Raw genomic sequence first — 19,111 nt, forward strand, 5'->3', positions numbered from 1 at the left:
AGAAGGGCATCCACATAGGAGGGGCTGCAATGGTGACTGGACGTTGGTTACATGCAAGAGGGACTTGTCAAATAGATACTCTTAAGGATGGTGGAAGCCAAGTTCCTCTCTGTCGTAAAAGAAAAGGACAGAAAAACTACAATGATATCTGTCATGTTAAATTCAAATTAGAGGTATTACTATGAAATCATAGTTTTGCATATGTAAAGACATAAATATATGAGGGGAAGAGAAGTATTTCTTTGGCTTAGTTTTGTTTTTTTTTTAACTGACACCTAATATTTATAAATTTGTATGGAATACAATTTGATGTTTCCATACATGTATACATTGTGCAATTATCCATCTATCACCTTACATGTATAATTTCTTTGTTATAAAAACATTCAAGACCCTCTCCTCTAGCTATTTGAAAGATACAATGCACTATTGTAAACTATAGTCACCCTTCTGTACAACAGAGTGCCAGAACTTATTTCTCCTATCTAGCTTTGTATATATTGACAAACCTCTTTCATTCTCTTCTTTAAACTTATTCCCTGAAAAATTCTTACAAAGGCAAAATAATAAGGGACAGTACAGAAACCTGGCAGAGAATATTTTAATCAAGTTACCACCTTTAGTATTTAATTTTTAATTATTATGGATGCATAATAGTAGTACATATTTATGAGGTACATGGTGATCTTTTGACACAAGCATGCAATGTATAATGATTGAATCAGAGTAATTGATATTCATCACTTCAACCATTTATCATTTCTTGGTGTTGGAAACATACAATTTTTACTCTTTAGTTATTTTAAAATATACAATAAGTTATTGTTAACTTATGCCGCTTAATGCTAAATCTCATTCCTTCCATCTAACTGTATTTTTGGAACCATTAGTCATTTGCTTTTTATCTTATCCTTCTCACTACACTTCCAGGCTTTGGTAACCATCATTCTTCTCTCTCTTCCTGATTTTAACTTTTTGGTTTTTTTATTTTATTTCCCATGTATAAGTGAGAATATGCAGTGCTTGTTTTCTGTGCCCGATTCATTTCACTTAACATAATGTCCTTCAGATCCATTCATGTTATTGAAAATGACAAAATTTTATTCTTTTTTATGGATGAACAATATTTTATTTATGAACCATTTTGAAAAATGTTCATATTGTTCATTTTATGGATGAACAATATTTTATTTATGAACCATTTTGAAAAAATGTTCATATTGTTCATTTTATGGATGAATAATATTTTATTTATGAACCATTTTGAAAAAAAATCACTCATCCACTGATAGTCACTTAGGCTGATTGCACGTCTTGGCTATTGTGAATAGTGCGGGAATAAATATGGGAGTATAGATACCACTTCAATATGCCAATTTCCTTTCTTTTGGGTATATATCCAGCAATTGAATAACTGGGCCATATGGTAGTTCTATTTTTAGTTTTTTGGAAACTCCATATTATTTTTCATAGTAGCTGCTCTAATTTACATTCCCACCATCAGTATATAAGAGGTCCCCTTCCTTCACATTCTCTCCAGCATTCTTTATTTTTAACTTTTGGATAAAAGTCATTTTTACTGGAATGAGATGATATCTTATTGCTATTTTAATTTAAGTTTTTGATTATTAGTGACATTGAGCATTTTTTTCTATATACTTGTTGGCTATTTGTATGTCTTTTTTTGAGAAATGTCTGGTCAGAACTTTTAAATATTTTTAAATTGGATTTTTTGTTGTTGTTATTCAGTTGTTTGTGTATCTTATATAGTCTGGTTATTAATCTCTTGTCAGATGGGTAGTTTACAAATATTTTCTCCCATTCTGTGTGTTATCTCTTCACCTTGTAGATTGTTTCCTTTGCTGTGCAGAAGCTTTTTAGTTTGATGTAATCCCATTTGTCTGTTTTTGCTTTGATTTCTTATGCTTTTGAGGTTTTACACACAAAAAAATCTTTGCCCGTACCAAAGTCCTAAAGAATTTCCCTTATGTTTTCTTCTAGCAGTTTTACAACTTCAGGTCTTGTATTTAAGTCTTGAGTTGATTTTTGTAAAAGGTAAGAATCTTTGTTCAAGGACTGCAGTTCTTGCAACCTGACTTCCACTCAAATTTATTCTGGGTCCCAGACCACTTTAGTTAGCCAGGGGTGAAGTGTCTGTAACTTCAGTTTCTCCTATTGGCATGGAAGATTTTCCTCTGGCTAGGACTGGTCTAAATGCTGCCTCCAACGACACCAGTGGAATTGTACCCTGTATTGTGTTCTGGTGCTGTGTTCAAGATAGTACTGAGTTCCAGTGCAAAATTTCACACTCACTTTGCTTTTCCCTCTTCTTGAGCACATAGATTCTTTCTTTTTCCTGCCCTGGCTGGAGTTGGAGGAGGAGTGGTGTAGGCAGTATGAGGCTGTTTCTTCTATCCCCTTCAATGCCTCTTTTCTTGATATTATGTTATAACTAGGCACTGTGATTGTTTGCTTCATTTTTTTCACTCTTATGAAGGTGATTTCTTGTATGGAAAGTTGTTCAGTTTGGTGTTCTTGTGGCGGACAATTGCTGGAGAGTTCTATTTGGCTATTTGGCTCAACCTCTTCTATTAGGTTACAACTTTAACATCAAAACTAATGGGACAAATTTAAATTGTGTATCACCTGACAAAATGGAATGAGAACACATCATCCTTTCTGTGGTATTCCTATGAAAAATATACATCAATTTAATAATGTGGAGTCATCAGATAAGTGAAATGTGAGATATAGTCTATAAAATATGTGGTCAAGAATATTTAAAATATTAAGGTCATAAAAGTCAAAACAACTGCTACAATAAAGAAAATTAAAGGCTCATGACATAAAAAAGATCATACTGTCCTAGTATCTTTCACCATAAAAGACATTATTGAGAAAATTGGCAAAATTTAAATGGAGTCCTTGGATAAGATGGTAGTAGTAAATCAATGTTAATTAACTGACTTAATGGTTGTCTTTTGTGACTATACAGGAAAATGTCCTTGTTTGTAATTGTGAGTGGGTACCACTGAAACAACTTACTCTTAATGTGTTCAAGAGCAAAAAGATCCTTTGTGATTGTCTTGCCAAGAGCAAAAGAATGTGGTTGTATCAAAATAAAAAGAAACATAATATGTGAAAATTGTATTTCTATATAGAACTGGATATAATGCATTAACTCTGAAAATTTTGGCCCACAATTTTCCATACAAAATTATCTTGAAGCCGGGCTCGGTGGCTCAGCCTGCAATCTTGCGCTTTGGGAGGCTGAGGTGAGTGGATTGCCTGAGCCCGCGGGTTTGAGACCCGCCTGGGCAGCGGGAGCTCATCTCTACAATAAATCAAAAAATCAGCCGGGCGTGGTAGCACGTGCCTGTAGTTCCAGCTACTCGGAAGGCTGAGGCAGAAGGATCGCCAGAGCCCAGCAGGTCGAGGCTGAGGTGGCCGGGAGCAGCCACTGCACTCCAGTCTGGGCGACAGAGTGAGACTCCAACTCTTAAAAAAAAAAAAAAAAAAAAAATTATCTTGAAAGTCAAAGAGAATAAAGTTATTCAAAAATGATCATCTGATAATTGTGTCTATAAGAAGCTAAGCATAGATGCAGGAAGTTTCTAAGGAGTTCTTGTTTTAAAAAATGTTTAAAATATGTATTTTAAAATTACTCTCGTATTGTATCTACAAATTAGTGACACTTATTCTTTTATAGATTCTAAAATTAATTTATTTTCCTATTACTCTTTTTCTTTTCTTGGCTGAAATCCATGCTTCCATATCTCTTTAGGCGATTTAAAATAAAGTATAGTTTATTGGATTTTCTTTTAGATTATTTCTCTGCTATCTCATGGGGCAACATAAATTTCAGTGTAGTTAGTAGCTCAGATTGTAGAAAAAAAGACAAAAACGTCATTTTCTAGATAAAACAATTGACATAAAATATTAAATAATTTAAACTGCTGAGACTATAAGTTACATTTCAGTAAAGTTTTAATTAGTTAAAATAAATTACAGTCTATATAAGTATTAGCACCTAAATAACTCATGATTACACCCAAGAAAATGCATTCGAATCCTGACAGAAATATAGTAAGTGTTGTTACTATATCAGATTACCTTCTTACTAGAGTAGTATTACATTAAATTGTTTTTGAAGTTGAGTGTTGTATTTGTGTAAATTGAAAAGTAAAATATTTTACCCTACCATCAATCCTGCCTGTCTTCTAAGAAGAATATAGCTAACATCATATTGTAAAACTCTAACTGAGTGAACTAACTTACAGCTAACAGTTTGTTCCATTGTATCAAGTGACTTGTTTTGTGTGCGATATGACAAATGCATGATGAATTCTCTTTCTGTCTAAAAACTTCTCTGCTTGTGTGGCTGTGAAGGGAAAGGTGCCTTTGAGGATGGATGAGTAGAGTTCCATAGAGACAAATGATCTTGAGGGCAACAGGTTAACCCACTCAATCTATAGTGAAGGGGAACTTCTCTAGAGATGGTTCAAAAAGCAAAGAAACAAAAATAAGGAAGCTTTTAATTTTTGTATTCAAGCCTAGAAAAGGTGAGTGTTTCCTTTTTGTCGTATTCTGAGGTTTAAGTGACCTGAAAATGTAACAGTCATCTTACCAGGAGATGTTATATAAATATTTCCAAATTTAAGAAGAAATCTTGGAAACATTTGAGAACATAATTTTCTCAGCTGTACTCAAAATATTTTACTACATAATATTCTCTCTAGATATTTTAAAGCATCATTTTAAAGGGAAAATAATCTTTAAATATATTAGCAAGACTTAACAGAGATCTTTTCTGGTGAGCATATTTGTCTAGCATTTATTAGTATCATACAGAGGTGCTACATAATTAGATATGTCATCATTATTTTGGATGCAATATTTCTCTTAGAGAAATAAATTTAAATTCAAAGATAGTTGGGGATTTAAAAGTTAAAGTCATTTATATTGGTAAGCAATTTCATGTTTTAGAAAGAATACAGATTTCAAACTTTGAAATCAGGTTAAAGAACCCAGAGAGTATAACCAAAGGGCATTTCATAGTAAAGATGCCCTTTTGTGGTAGTGGGTAGTTTCGTGAGAGCTGATGTGGCCTCTTTGTCAATCAATGTTATCTAAGGCAGTTAACCTGCAGTTACTTGGTTCTTCCAACTCAATCAGTACTCAAACTTTACATTTACTATTGAATTTCAGGCACCCTGTATGAGGAACTGCATCTTCTCCCTGGTATCCTTGTGTATGGTTGTGTGGGTAACTCTTGCCCTGATTGTTTGCTGGTTCAGAGTTAACTGAAGGGAAAACAACTTTGGAAAAGGTCCATACTCTCCATCTTCTCAGTTCTCGGACTAAAACCAAATTTCCTTTTCGACTTTAGCTCTTTTAGAATAAGACCAGGCTTTTGACAAGTTACCAAATTTCAGGTTTTTTTCATTTTTAAAATGGTGATAATAAGATTTAATTTTCAGAGTAGTAATATATTTTAAGTAAGATAAAACAAATCTCCTTTTATATTTTAAATTACAGTATTGTTAAGGATTATGTTTTCCTTTGGTTTATTATTTTTTTTAGAGGTATGCTGCAAATTTTGCAAAGTAATATTTTTAGTTTTTGTGTTTGCTTAAACCAAAAGTTTATATTTAAGGAAAATAAAAAAACTCTAGCATACAGATTATTTTCAGCATTTGAAAGGAATGTTTAGAGCAATCAACTTTCCATATAATTTTGCTCTAGACTGCCTGCTTTTTATATTTGTGATGTATGTACTCCCAATGAAAACAAAGAGCCTTTCTACATGTATGGCTATAATGTATATTGCCATCATTTGGCTATGTTTTCATTTTTCCTTCCAATCTCCCTTTTACCTATTTTTCTAAAATCTTTTCAACTTCTGGGGGTATGACAACTTCCTGTAATGGTCCTTCCTGCTTTTGGTCTATCACAATGACATTCCAGAACACCTGGGTTATTTGTGGCAACGTAATAGGTTGTTGTCAAAGATAAGATGACTGAGATAATATCCATCATACTCACTGGGGATGAAACTGTACTTCTTAACCAAGACATGAAGCCCATTTTCCCTCTCCTTAAATCTGAACTGGTTTGTGACATACTACAGATGACAGAATGTGAAAAAAAAAAAATGGAACTGTGCAAGTTCCAGATGCCAGCCTCAAGGTGTCCTGGAGGTTCCACTTTGCAACTCTTCGAATCTGAGTCCACTATACATGAAAGAGTCAGTCTGACCTATTATCAAGTGAGAATAAATGGAGGAAACCTCCGGTCCCCAAGCTGACAGCCAGCGCCAACGGTCTAGAAGTAAATGAGACCACTGGAACCCCATGGACACCGTTGTGTGTCAGGTGACTGCAGTTGTGTAATGGAGTCACATGAGATGAACTAGGAACTGTCCAACCAACTCACAGAGTTATGAGAAAAAATAAATCATTGCTATTTTAAGTCATTAAGTGTTAGAGGGGATTTTAAGTAGCAATTGATAACCGAAACAGGCTGTTCCTGAGAATAAAAAAAGAAAAATATGCAACTACTTTCTCTGATCCTTCAATGCGCAGGTCACAGCATCTCTAGACCCCTCTCCTGTCAGCAACGTCATCTTATTTTTTACCTACAACCCTAGTAGAAATCATAATCCCTTTGCTTGGAATGCTTGAAACCTTTTCATTCTTCATCTAATTCATGCCTGTCCCTCAAAACACCTTATAATAATTTCCTTTGTGAAGCTTTACCGGCTTCATCCCATTCTTTCTAAGTATCCCTCATCCATTGCACCATGGGTATGTCACTATACATTTTTATGGATTACTTTCCGAACTCTCTCTACTATACTATAAGATTTGCAAACATGCCATGCTATCTCTGTTTTTTTCCCCACCAATTTTCAATAAGTATGTGTTTGTTTGACACATGCTTAAAGTCTTCATTTGTGAGGAAAAATGTGGACTTTTTATAAAATATAGGTGGATATTACCTCTAGCCATTATTAGCACAAATATTTCTAGCTACCATATCTCATAGTGTTGTAAGAACAAAGGAGGTAACTTTACCTACTGTAGTATCTTGTTCTGTAAGCAAATCACAGTTGCTTTTATGTTCTTATTCATATTCACCTTGTTCTTTAAACACATGATACTTCTTTAGATAAATATTCTAAAATAAATGAAGCCATAAAAGAAGTAAAGAGAATTAGCTAAGTACCATCCTTGTGCACAAATCATGGGGTGAAATAATAATCTCTTCTAAGATGTAAATCAAAAATATGGCTCCAAGGTTTCTTGCACCCAATTTTAAGAGGAATACATTGTCCTAAATAGACCTGTGGTGATATAACAACAAACATTTTTAACTACAAGTAAGGAGAAAAGAGAGGCAAATATCCAAGGACTATTTCTTTTAATGTTCTTCAATTTAATCTGATTCTGTCAGGTCAAAGAATAAGGCAGTTAAGAAAATCCTATGGGAATTTACTAATTGTCTGATTTACTCAAAATATATATTTTACAGTGACTTAATGAGTATATGGTCTGCATACCCTTCAGGCTATGCTCCATAAATATGTTCCTTACATTGAATTTTTATCAGAATTACGTGACAATAGATTTTTTTGGAGCACATTTTCTGACTGACATATATTTGGATTGTAGGTATTTTTGTCTTGCCATTAAATTTGTGCCTTTATATGCATCACATTTTAGGAGAGCCATTGAAAAAAGACTAAGATGTGTTCATGGAGCATGACCATAGTGACAAAAAATCAGAAAGGCCTTAGGGAATTGGAGAGTGTAACTCAGGGAATAAAATGCAGATAATATGATATATACTTATAGCTTCAAATATTTGATAAGCTTTTATTTGAAAGATATATTGAACTTATGTTGTGGGAGCCAAAAAGGTAGGAGTTGAAGTTATAATTTAAATTATAAGAATTTATATTTAAACCTAATATATGAAAGAAATTTGTAACAATCTAAATTATGCAAATATGATCAACACTCTTCAGAGTACCTCAGTGGTTTGCAGACTCCAGCTTTCAAATAGGTAGAAGTGTGAAATAAAATTTTCATCAATGAGGACAAAATAGAACAAGTGTAGTCATATGTGTGTCTGTTAGTGTGCATATCTGCATGTGTAATTGTGTTGGGCAGCTTATCAATATTAGCCAACTCTTTTTTTTTTTTTTTATGAAATGTCTTAGGTTCATCTTAACTTTTTTTTCTATTTCAGAAGCATCCAACTTTTGTAAATTTCTAGTGTTGTTATTTTTGATGACTTGGATTTATCTTTGATTGGTTTTAAAATGTTGTCTTACAGTTAAAGTTCTGCTTTTAATGATAGTTTGGTGATAATGATCACGAAGGAATTCAAGCAAATAATAATTGAAATAAGTAGACAAGTAGTTTAATCCATATTTCTTTATACTCTGAGGCAAAACCAGTGAATTTTAGTGATAGTGATTTTCTGCTGTACCATGTTCTTATGTCTGTATTTTCAAAATCTTCCAGACACAAGCCCTTGCTTCATCACTTCACAACATCTCTCTGTTCAGGACTTAATAGACTCCAAATTCCATATCATAAATTTCACACCCAGTGGCATGGAAATAAAGCAGTATACATGGAATCCAATTTTTTTTTTTTTAACAATTGAAGGTAACTCTCACAATGATCACACACAACTTACACCTCATGGCAGGAATTTTTATTTCATATTTTCAAATATAAAAGTGTCTTAATGACATGCAATATTTTGGATGTTGAATAGATGGGCAGTAAAACATTGCCATCCACAATAAATAATGTAACAGTAGTAAAAATATCCAGACATTATCTAATATAAACATCAATTTTTATTGTATTCAATTATGTTTTCATATTTTATACTGTGTTGTTAATATTTCATCAGCTAACATTTGTTTTTCCTGTAACTATTAAATGACTATTCAAAATTTAACATAGAATAGAATTGAAATACACCATTCGTTAAGTTTTTGATCTATTTATGACTGTTTGAGTCTAAGTATTTGATCAAGCAAGAGATAGTCATATTAATAACTAATGTAAGACTAAAATATATCAGGCATCTTTATTCTCACAGAAAAGATGAAGAATAGAAAGAACAAAGTAAATATCCATTTGCATAGAAAGGGGAAAGCCCTAGTGTTATTTAAACAGTAGTAAGGTATTTTGAAAAATGCTTTTAGAATAATACATCTAAGCTTCCTTCTTAAAGAGGCAAAATGTGTGTTGTACATCTCACTGCCCAATCTCTTCTCTTCCCCAAACAACATCACTAATCCTCCAAGGCACTCTTTTTCCAGTTGAACCCAGATGTAGCTTCAGAATATTTCTCCCCTTAATGCCCTAAACAGCCACTACCAATCCATAAAAGTTGGTGTTCAAGTTAAAATCAATTTGCTTCTCTATTTGCTCTTCCAAATGGATCAGTAGAAGCTGGAAATTCATGCTGAAACACTAACATGAATTTGGGAGACAGCCAAAAGTTTGGTTGGTGAAGTCATGTGCAAACTACAATGGGTGAGTTTCTGAGGCCTAAAAGGATCCATCAGCCTAAAGGACATCTAATCTATGAAGACAAAGGATAGTCTTTTGTTCAGCTTTGCTATGCTCAAAATCTATTATTCAAAACATTTAACAAAACCCAAGCCATTTCAAACCAATCTAAAATAAGAATTATTTATATCTTCAACAGTAATAAATAACTCACCTTGGGTGAAAATAAACAAAAACAAAAATAACTGTCTTCAAAGAGTCTAGAATTTCCTTTGAATGTTAGTCGCATGCCAGTCATTCAAAACACCATTTTAACGAGACAAATAATCACTGTCCTCACGAAACTTGCATTTTAATTGTAGGATAGTAGGTAACAAATAAATAAGACAATAAGACAATTTTATATAGGGAAAAGTGTACTCTGGGGGAAATTTGACAAAATAATGGAGCAACTGAGGGTGAAGAACTGCAGAGATGCCATAAAAATCCTTTCCTAAAAAATGAAATCTGACAACCAACAGGGGGGTGTTGGGATATGATACCTATGTCAATAATACTGTAGACATCAATAGAAAGGGTGGAGGGAATGGAAATTCAGAAAGAGAAACAGTATGCACAGATATGACCCGATGTATATTTTTGCACAGTGATTGACATTAATCAGTATATTCAAAAGTTTTCAACTACCTACAGAATGTTTGATTCACATAGAACAAATGGAATGAAACCCATGACATATCAATTACCAACATGCTGCTGTAGGTTTTCTCAATGTAGCTATTCAAACTAATATTAATAGGGTAGATCTTTATTCACTTATTGTATGCTTATCTTACATTATTGTATATCATAACTGTCATCCTCTTAATTAGGACAATAATTTTACTCTGTTGAATGCCAATAACTCAAATATGGACAAGTTTATTGTACAGCAATTAATTGTGCAATAATTTTAGCAAACAACTTTAAAACACTGGAAAAATTCATAATAATCCTAATTATTTCTTGAAGCAGTGGTCAGCAAACCACACACAGGCCAAATCTGATAGGCTGTCTGTTTTGATAAAGTGTATTTGGAACACAGCCACATCCATTTATTTGCATATTATTTAGGACTGTTTTTTTGCTGCAACAGGCAGAGTTGAGTTGTTGCAGCAGAAATCATAGGCCTGTATATTTGAAATACTTACTGTCTGGCTTTTCACAGAGAAAGTTTCCAAATAGTTTGGGTGAAGTAATTTAGTAATGTTGGAGGAAGATCAGAACACCAATTAGTTTCATCAAATCCTTCAGTGGTAATTTTAGTTTCTTAAATTTTCTTGTTCCTATTTTCATTTACTTTCATTGTTTAAACTTCACTTGAGTCAATTCAATAAATCCTATTTTCAGTTATAGAGAAAAGTGTTCTTTTAAATTTATTCTATAAAAAATAGTCCTGTTGTTTTCTGGACAAAACTGTTGCCTGATTCCTTTACCTAGTGTATCAATTTTTGTTTGTTATTAATTGACATTAGTTGTATACATGTAAGGGGTACAATGGGACATTTTGATATATGATTATGCTGTGGAATGATTAAATTAGGCTAATCAATATATCTATACTCTCACATACCATTTTTTTGTGGTGAGAACATTTAAAATGTACTCTTTCAGTAATTTTTAAACAAACAATACAATATTATTAACTAGGGTCACCATTCTGTACAGTAGATGACTAAAACACAACATTTTCAAAAAATATTACTCTAGTTTATACAATAGAGTGTTCTCATAGGTGAATTAATGCTGTCAACATAGAAGAGAGGCCTTGGCTAGGTAAAAGGTATACATATTCTCCCAGCCAAAGGCTAAGAATCTTACCAAGTTAGGGGATATCTGACCATGATCAGTGGCTATTGCTGCAATAGGCAATTCTAATTCTAATTCTGATAAGCAGTTTTAGTATGACTTGTTTCATCAAAAACTTCCTGATAGAGAAACAAATGCATATGTTATTTATTTTAACTTTTGGCATACTACATTAAGAGATTTTATAGTGAAAGACTGATTTTTTTTTAAAGATGTGGGGTACAATTCAGGATTAGGTATATAAATGTTAATTATGCACACACCTTGTTGATGAGGTGTGCCCCTCCCTCCCGGGCAGTTTCCCTCAACTGCTAATCCTACCCCTTCTCCCTGGCAGTTTCCCACTACTCCCAATCCCTTTCTTACAGTATTATGATAATTGTTCAAGGTCCGCTTATGAGTGAGAGCATATGGTACTCTGTTCTTTGTTTCTGTGATAGATCACTGAGTATGACAGACTCTAAATCCATCCAAGATGCTGCGAAGTTCATATGCTTGTCCTTGTTTATGGCTACATAATATTCCATTGTGTATATGTACCACATTTTTTTAATCCAGTCCAGCTTTGATGAGCAGCATGGTTGGGTCCATGTTTTTGCTATTGTGAATAGAGCTGCAGCAAACATGAGTGTGCAGGTATCTTTTTTGTAGAATGATTTGAGTTCCTCTGGGTATATTCTCAAAATGGGGATTACTGGGTCATATGGAAGGTCAATTTCTAGTTCTTTCAAAAATTGCCACACTGTCTTCCAAAGAAGTTGCATTAGTTTGCATTCCCACCAGCAGTGTAGAAGCATTCCTTTTTCTCTACATCCTCGCCAGCATCTGTTGTTGCTTGTTTTATTAATGATGGCCATTCTTACTGAGGTTAGGTAGTATTGCAATATGGGTTTGATTGGAATTTCTCTGATGATTGGTGAAACTGAACACTTTTTTGTGTGTCCATTGGCTTCCCATATAGCTTCTTTTGAGAAGTGTCTATTCGTGTCTTAGACTGATATTTAAATGCAGTTGTCAGAATTTGGCTTAACACCTTGATTTTTCAGTAGACTATAACATTGTTAATGGAAGTATTGTTACTTGACAGGCAGCACATAGAAGTTAGATATTCTGTGTCTATGTAATACTTGATAGCATTTACAAATTGAATGGCTTGACCAAATCATTTACTCATCCTTTGTTAATCTACTTCTGCCATATTTGAACTCACGTTGCTAATTATTTTAACCAATGGATATCAATGTAAAGTCCCATGATAGGCATGGGACTTCTTGCCACCAAGAAAAAAAAAAACATTTTGATAGATATTTACAAAAACATAAATAATATTATTTTGTGCTTCAAAAAAGGTACATGCAAAAACTACAAATGTTCAGTGAAAAGAGAAGCTACTTCTACTCAGCTAAAAGTTTTGGAAATTAGTGCTGGCTGAGGTGAGGTGGACCTTTGCTCCCAAGTGCACTGTGAGAGGTAAAATGCTCTAGGTAGTGGGACAGGAGTGGAGTGGATGCTGACTGTGTGTGGCAACCTCCTCAACCAGTTCATAATGCCTGACCTTAGGCAAGTCACTTATTTCAATGCCTCAGTTCCTCATCGATCAAATGGGGTAATAATACTGGCCTATCTCACAGGGGTGTTGTGAGGTACTGTAAATCAAAGTTGATAGAATACTTTGGATCTTCCATGGAGGACGCTTTGAGTCAAAGTTGAAGCCTGTTCTAGGCTTTAGTCCTCAAGATTAGAACTGCTCAGTATCCTCAGCAAATTCTCTACCCCACAACTCATCAAATCTGCTAGTTCAGATGTTGATGGTGTTGTCGTGAATGTTGTAATCTCACTGGTCCAGACTGACTTGGGATGTTCTGGGGAAGGTACTTGGTGTATTCTGTTGTGTGTTCACAAAGATAGACTGTCTCAGGCCCAGGAGCACTGGATCCAGGGATTGTGAGGCAGGGATGCTACTGCTTGTTTCTCTGCAGGTTGGGACTTTAAGGTCCATTCCCCATGGATTTGAAGCAGACTCAGACTGTCTCAGGAGCAAAGCATCAATTATTTTGATTATGTCATTGTTTATCATTCCCTAAATGATCCCAGAATATCGGAGTTATCACCCCTCTGTGGTATCTGTACCCAGGCCTAAGTTTCCTCTTAGAGACCAGCTGATTCAATAAATGTGACCACCTCCTTGTCCCCTGTTAAGAAAAAAAAAGAGCTACACTGGATTTTTGTTGTTGTTGTTGTTAGAAATGTGTGTAACACTCAGAATCAGTCACTGATCCTTGAAGCTTCAACCAATTCACTGTATTCAGCGTCTGTCATCTTTTTCTCTGTGTCCACAGTTTAAAGCTGACCATACCTTTTTTGCCTCTGGTTTGAGAAAGCATTGGATGGTTTCTATTTGCCCAGGTGTGGGTCCAAGAGCCCTCTTCCCATCTCAGTCAGGAGCTCCACCAGCTCCTTTTCCTAATAGGGCTCTTTCTTCTTTTCCTCTCCTTGGCCCTGGATTTGCAATCCATGAAAAAGCACAAGGTCCTGGTCCTTGCAGTCACATTCTGGTTCTGTGCTCTGTAGACTCTATTCCCACTCTTCACCTGGCAGTGGTGGTACCTCATGGTTCAGTGGAGGCCTGGAGGATGGAGGGAGTACCACATGACATCTGGCCAAGCAGCAGGTTTTGACATGGGGTGGTCCACTGGGCTTCCCCGCATTGTCCACAGGATGGACTCTAAGAGATTCGAGCTGAGTTTCTTTCGGCACTCACCATCCTGAGTAGCAAACAAATTACACTTTGTAGCCAAATTTCTGAATAGAAATGAGAAATTGAATTCTCTACTGACTTTTAGGTTGGTGGGGGAATTTTGGTTGTGTTTCTTGGTTTGTTTTCAGTCAAACATGTCTGCTTCTGATTTTTTAAAGGATAAGTGATCTGTAAGTATGTTCACTCTTTCTTTCTTTTTTTTTTGAGTTGGAATCTCACTTGGTCGCCCAGGCTGGAGTGTGCAGTGTCATGCTCATGGCCACCCCGGCGTCAACCTGCTGGGCCCTGACGATCCTTCCGCCTCAGCCTTCCAAGTAGCCTGAATTACAGGTGCTACCACACCCAGCTAATTTTTTGATTTATTGTAGAGATGAGGTCTCGCTGCCCAGGCGGGTCTTGAACCCGCGGGCTCAGGCAATCCACTCACCTCAGCTTCTCAAAGGCACAGGATTACAGGCTGAGCCACCAAAGCATATGCTAATATTCTTAATAAAGTTTATTGTCAAGTTGAGGGATTGGTCAATAACCAAATTAAAATAGAAAGAACAAGGTATAAAGAAAGATTATATAGCTGAATAGAAAAACACAAAGAAAAGTAGTCAAAGGGGCAAATTGGCAATGGTCAGAAATATAATTTTTTGCATACTTTATTTTAAGAATTTAAATTTGTAATATTAAATTGCACAGATTACAGCTATTGCCACAGAAACAAAGTTGTACTTCTTTATCTCATAAAAAATTATTCAGAGTCTACAGATTCAACATAATACTCATCAAATTGCCAACATCATTCTTCTCAGATCTGGAAATGACAATACAGAAATTCATATGGAAACAAAAAAAGACCATGAATAGCCAAAACAATTATCAGCAAAAGAAACAAAGTGAGAGGTATCATACTTCTAGACTATAAACCTTACTATGAGGCTATAATAATTAAAACAGCCTGGTACTAGTATAAGAACAGGCATATAGTCCAGTGGAACAGATTAGAGATTCTAGAAGCAAAAAATGTGATCTCTCAAGCAACTCACTGGGGAGAGAAGAACTTATTCAGCAAATGGTGCTGGGAAAACTGGTTGACTGCATGCAGAAGAATTACACAGGACTCCTGTCTGTCACCATACCAAAAAAAATCAACTCTAAATGGAGCAATATAAGAATCTTAGAAATTGCGGGAGACACCCTTATGCAAATTGGAATAGGCAACCAGTTCTTGATCATAATCCCCAAAATGTATGCCATAAAAGGTAAGATAGACAAGTGAGATCTCATTAAACTGAAAGGCTTTTGCACAGAAAAAGAAACCATCAAGAGAGAGGGACGACAACCCATAGAATGGGAAAAACTATTTGCTGTGTACCTGACAAAGGCCTAACCTCCAGGATCTACAAGGAACTCAAATAAGCTAAAAGGAAAAAAACCAACAACTCATTGAAAAGTGGACAAAAGCCTTGAACAGACAGATCTCAAAAAAAGATATACAAATAGCAAACAGACACATGAAATAATACGTAGTCTCACTAATCATCAGAGAAATGCAAATTGAAATCACATTGAGATACCACCTAACTCCAGTAAGGATGGCCATCATTAAAAAAAACAAAAAACAACAGATGCTGGTGAGGGTGTGGGGGATACTTCTACACTAATGGGGGGAGTACAAATTAATTCATCTTCTATGGAAAACAGTGTGACAACTTTTAAAATAACTAGAAAGTGAACTTCCATATGACCCAGCAATCTCCCTTCTGGGAATATACCCAGAGGAACTAAAAACATTCTACAGAAAAAACAAAACAAAACAAAAAAACCCTTGCACGTGCATGTTTATTGCAGCACAATTCACAATTAGCAAAACCATAGAACCAACCCTGCTACTCATTGAAAGTGGACTGAATAAAGGAAATGTGGTACATATACATGATGGAGTATTATGCAGCCATAAATAAGGACAAAATTATGGACTTTGCAGCAACTTGGATAGATTTAGAGTTCATCATACTCAGTGATCTATCATAGAAACAAAGAACTGAGAACTCTATGTTCTCATTTATAAATGAGACCTGCTCATTTATCATAATACTATCAGAGAAGGATCAGCAGTAGCAGGACACTGCCAGGGGAAGGAAGGGGAGGATATGTAACATCACTAAGTGTATCTGCTCCTAAACCAGAGGAAGTGAGGAACAGTTGGTTGTCCAGACTTCACCTGCACATAGACTACTTATGCACCTAATTCTGACTTGTACCCAACATCTTTACAATATTTTTTTTTTTTTTTTGAGTTGGAGTCTCACTCTGTCACCCAGACTGGAGTGCAGTGGCTGCTCCCGGCCACCGCAGCCTCGACCTGCTGGGCTCCAGCGATCCTTCCGCCTCAGCCTTCCAATTAGCTGGAACTACAGGCGCACGCTACCACGCCCGGCTAGTTTTTGTTATTTATTGTAGAGATGCAGTCTCGCCAAGTTGCCCATGTGGGTCTCGAACCGCGGGCTCAGGCAATCCACTCACCTCAGCCTCCCAAAGAGCAGGATTACAGGCTGAGCCACGTAGCCCAGCACGATAAATTTTTTTAAGGTGAAAAAGAGAAAAAAGGTAAATAGTTCATTTTTTCTCTAAATTGCATTTCTAATTCATTGCTTTTTTTCACTGAACCTTTAATTTTGTCAATTATTACACATCATTTCTTTTAAGATAAAAAATAGTACAGTTATTTAAAATCTTTTTGAAAATTCAAGCACTATATCTATTAGTTTAACTATAACCATTAATTTAACAAAGATTTTTAAGCCCCTACAGTGTTCACATGATCGTGATACAGCTCTGGAGAGATATGTATGGCTCCTGCTTTCCTGAAGTAGACATTAGAGTAGATGAGAGAAAGAAAAGAAGTAAACAATAAGTATTCAAGAAAATTTCAAGATGCTTTCAGATAAAGAAATAAAAAGGGGGTATATGACAGCAATTGAGGCTTGGGGGGACATTATATTTTAGGTATTGGGTACGAAAAGAAGGTCACTTTGAGAACATAAATCTGAAGATTTATAAATGAATCAATCTGTCGACAAATCAGAGGAAAGATTGCCTAAGAAGAAGAATCAATGTGGAAGTGCCAAGATAGATATGATTTTGATATATTTTTCAGATGGAAAATGAAAACAAAAACACAGTGACTGGATGATAGCATGTGAAAGAGAAGGAGCTAGTACATGTTGTGAAAGATGCTGCCAGAAATACAATCATGCCAGGCCTTGCATTCCTTGGCAAAGAGGTTGGGTTTTATTTTAAATGAGATAATAAGCTATTAAACATTTTCAAGTGTAAAGTTGACAAATCCAACTTACATGTTTAAAAGATTATTGTAGTTGCTTCATGCAGAAAATATTTGGAGAAGATTAAGGGAGATAAATCACTTAGGAGATTATTATCCTTTTTGCAATAAGAGACAAGCGTCATGGACTAGAACAACATAACATATGGAGAAACTTGGAATTTGTTTAAGTTGTAGATATACAATTGGGAATCTAATGATGGAGTGCATGAAAAGGAGAGTAGAAATGGAAGAATGCTACTGGTGCTAGTTTTATTCTAACAATGATTATTGAGTAATGGAAGACTGACTAAAGCAGGTTTGGACAGGGGTATCGGCCTACTGAGATATATAGGATTTGGATATTTGTCTTAGTTTATTGGGCTGCTATAACAAAATACCTTAGACTGGTTACTATTAAAAAAAAATAGAAATGTACTGCTCACAGTTCTGGCAGCTGACAAGTCCATAATCAAGTGTCCATCAGATTCATTGTCTGATGAAGGCTTACTCCACATAGGTGACATTTTGTTGCTGTGTCCTCCTATGGTGGGAGTAACAAAGTAGTTTTCTTTAACTGTTTTTATAAGGATACTAATCTCATTCATAAAGGTGACACCCTTTCTAAAGCCTCCACCTCTTAACCACAATGGGGATTAAGTTTCAACATGAATTTTGGAGGGACCCAAACATTTAACCATAGCAATATTCAAAGCTAAAATTCACAAATGAGGTTGCAATTGGAAATACAAATGTAGGATTCATAAGTATACAGATTAATGTTTAGGATGAAAGTTCTAGAAAGACTGTGTAGATAAAGAAGATAAAACAAACCAGAACAGAATCTTGAGTCATTCCCATATTTAGGAATCAGTTGAAGAGGATGAGGCACACTATGAGTGGACAAGACAGTGTGACCAGTTATGAGTAATAAAAATCAGGATATAAGCGTGCCACAGAAACAAAGAAAATAATGTACTTTAAGAAAGAAGAAATCAGTAATATCAAGCACTTCTGAATGATATACTGTGGTAAAGTTATTGAAATGACCATTACATTTGGCACCTTGGAATTCAGGTGACAAGAAAAGTGTCAGAGAAGTAATAGAAACAAAAATCTATATAGATAAGGTAGAAGAAGTAATAAAAGAGGAGAAAAAGGAGGTAGAAAATATAGGAAAATCTATTTAAAAATTAGAAATACTTCAATCATTAATTTCACAATCTGGACCTTGACAATAGATCTTTTGTAAATTTTGTATACAAAGTACATACAATGGAAGTTTTAATGCACAACCTACTATTTACAAATATGTAGACTATAAATCAGAATTAGTTAAGTGCATAATTTAAAGATTTATGGCAGGACTAATTAGTTGACTATAGGTAAATGAAAGTATCATTCATTTTGTTCTGTTCTCTGCTGACATATCTTTCTATTTGGTCACAAGAAGAGTTCTACTTCTCAAAGATTATTTTGTAAAGCATGTTTAAAAGTACATAAATGTGATTTTTTTAATTTTAGAATTTAATTTCATAGTCATGGGGCATGGAAATGTACTTAAAAGGGTTATAATAATCCACAATTTATTGAGTATTAAATTAAAATATGCAAGTTGATATATTATGGCTAGATTTACACAGTAAGCTTGTA

Source organism: Carlito syrichta, unplaced genomic scaffold, assembly GCF_000164805.1.
Source record: "Carlito syrichta isolate Samal-C Ts95f unplaced genomic scaffold, Tarsius_syrichta-2.0.1 Scaffold303983, whole genome shotgun sequence".
NCBI classification, from domain to species: Eukaryota; Metazoa; Chordata; class Mammalia; order Primates; family Tarsiidae; genus Carlito; species Carlito syrichta.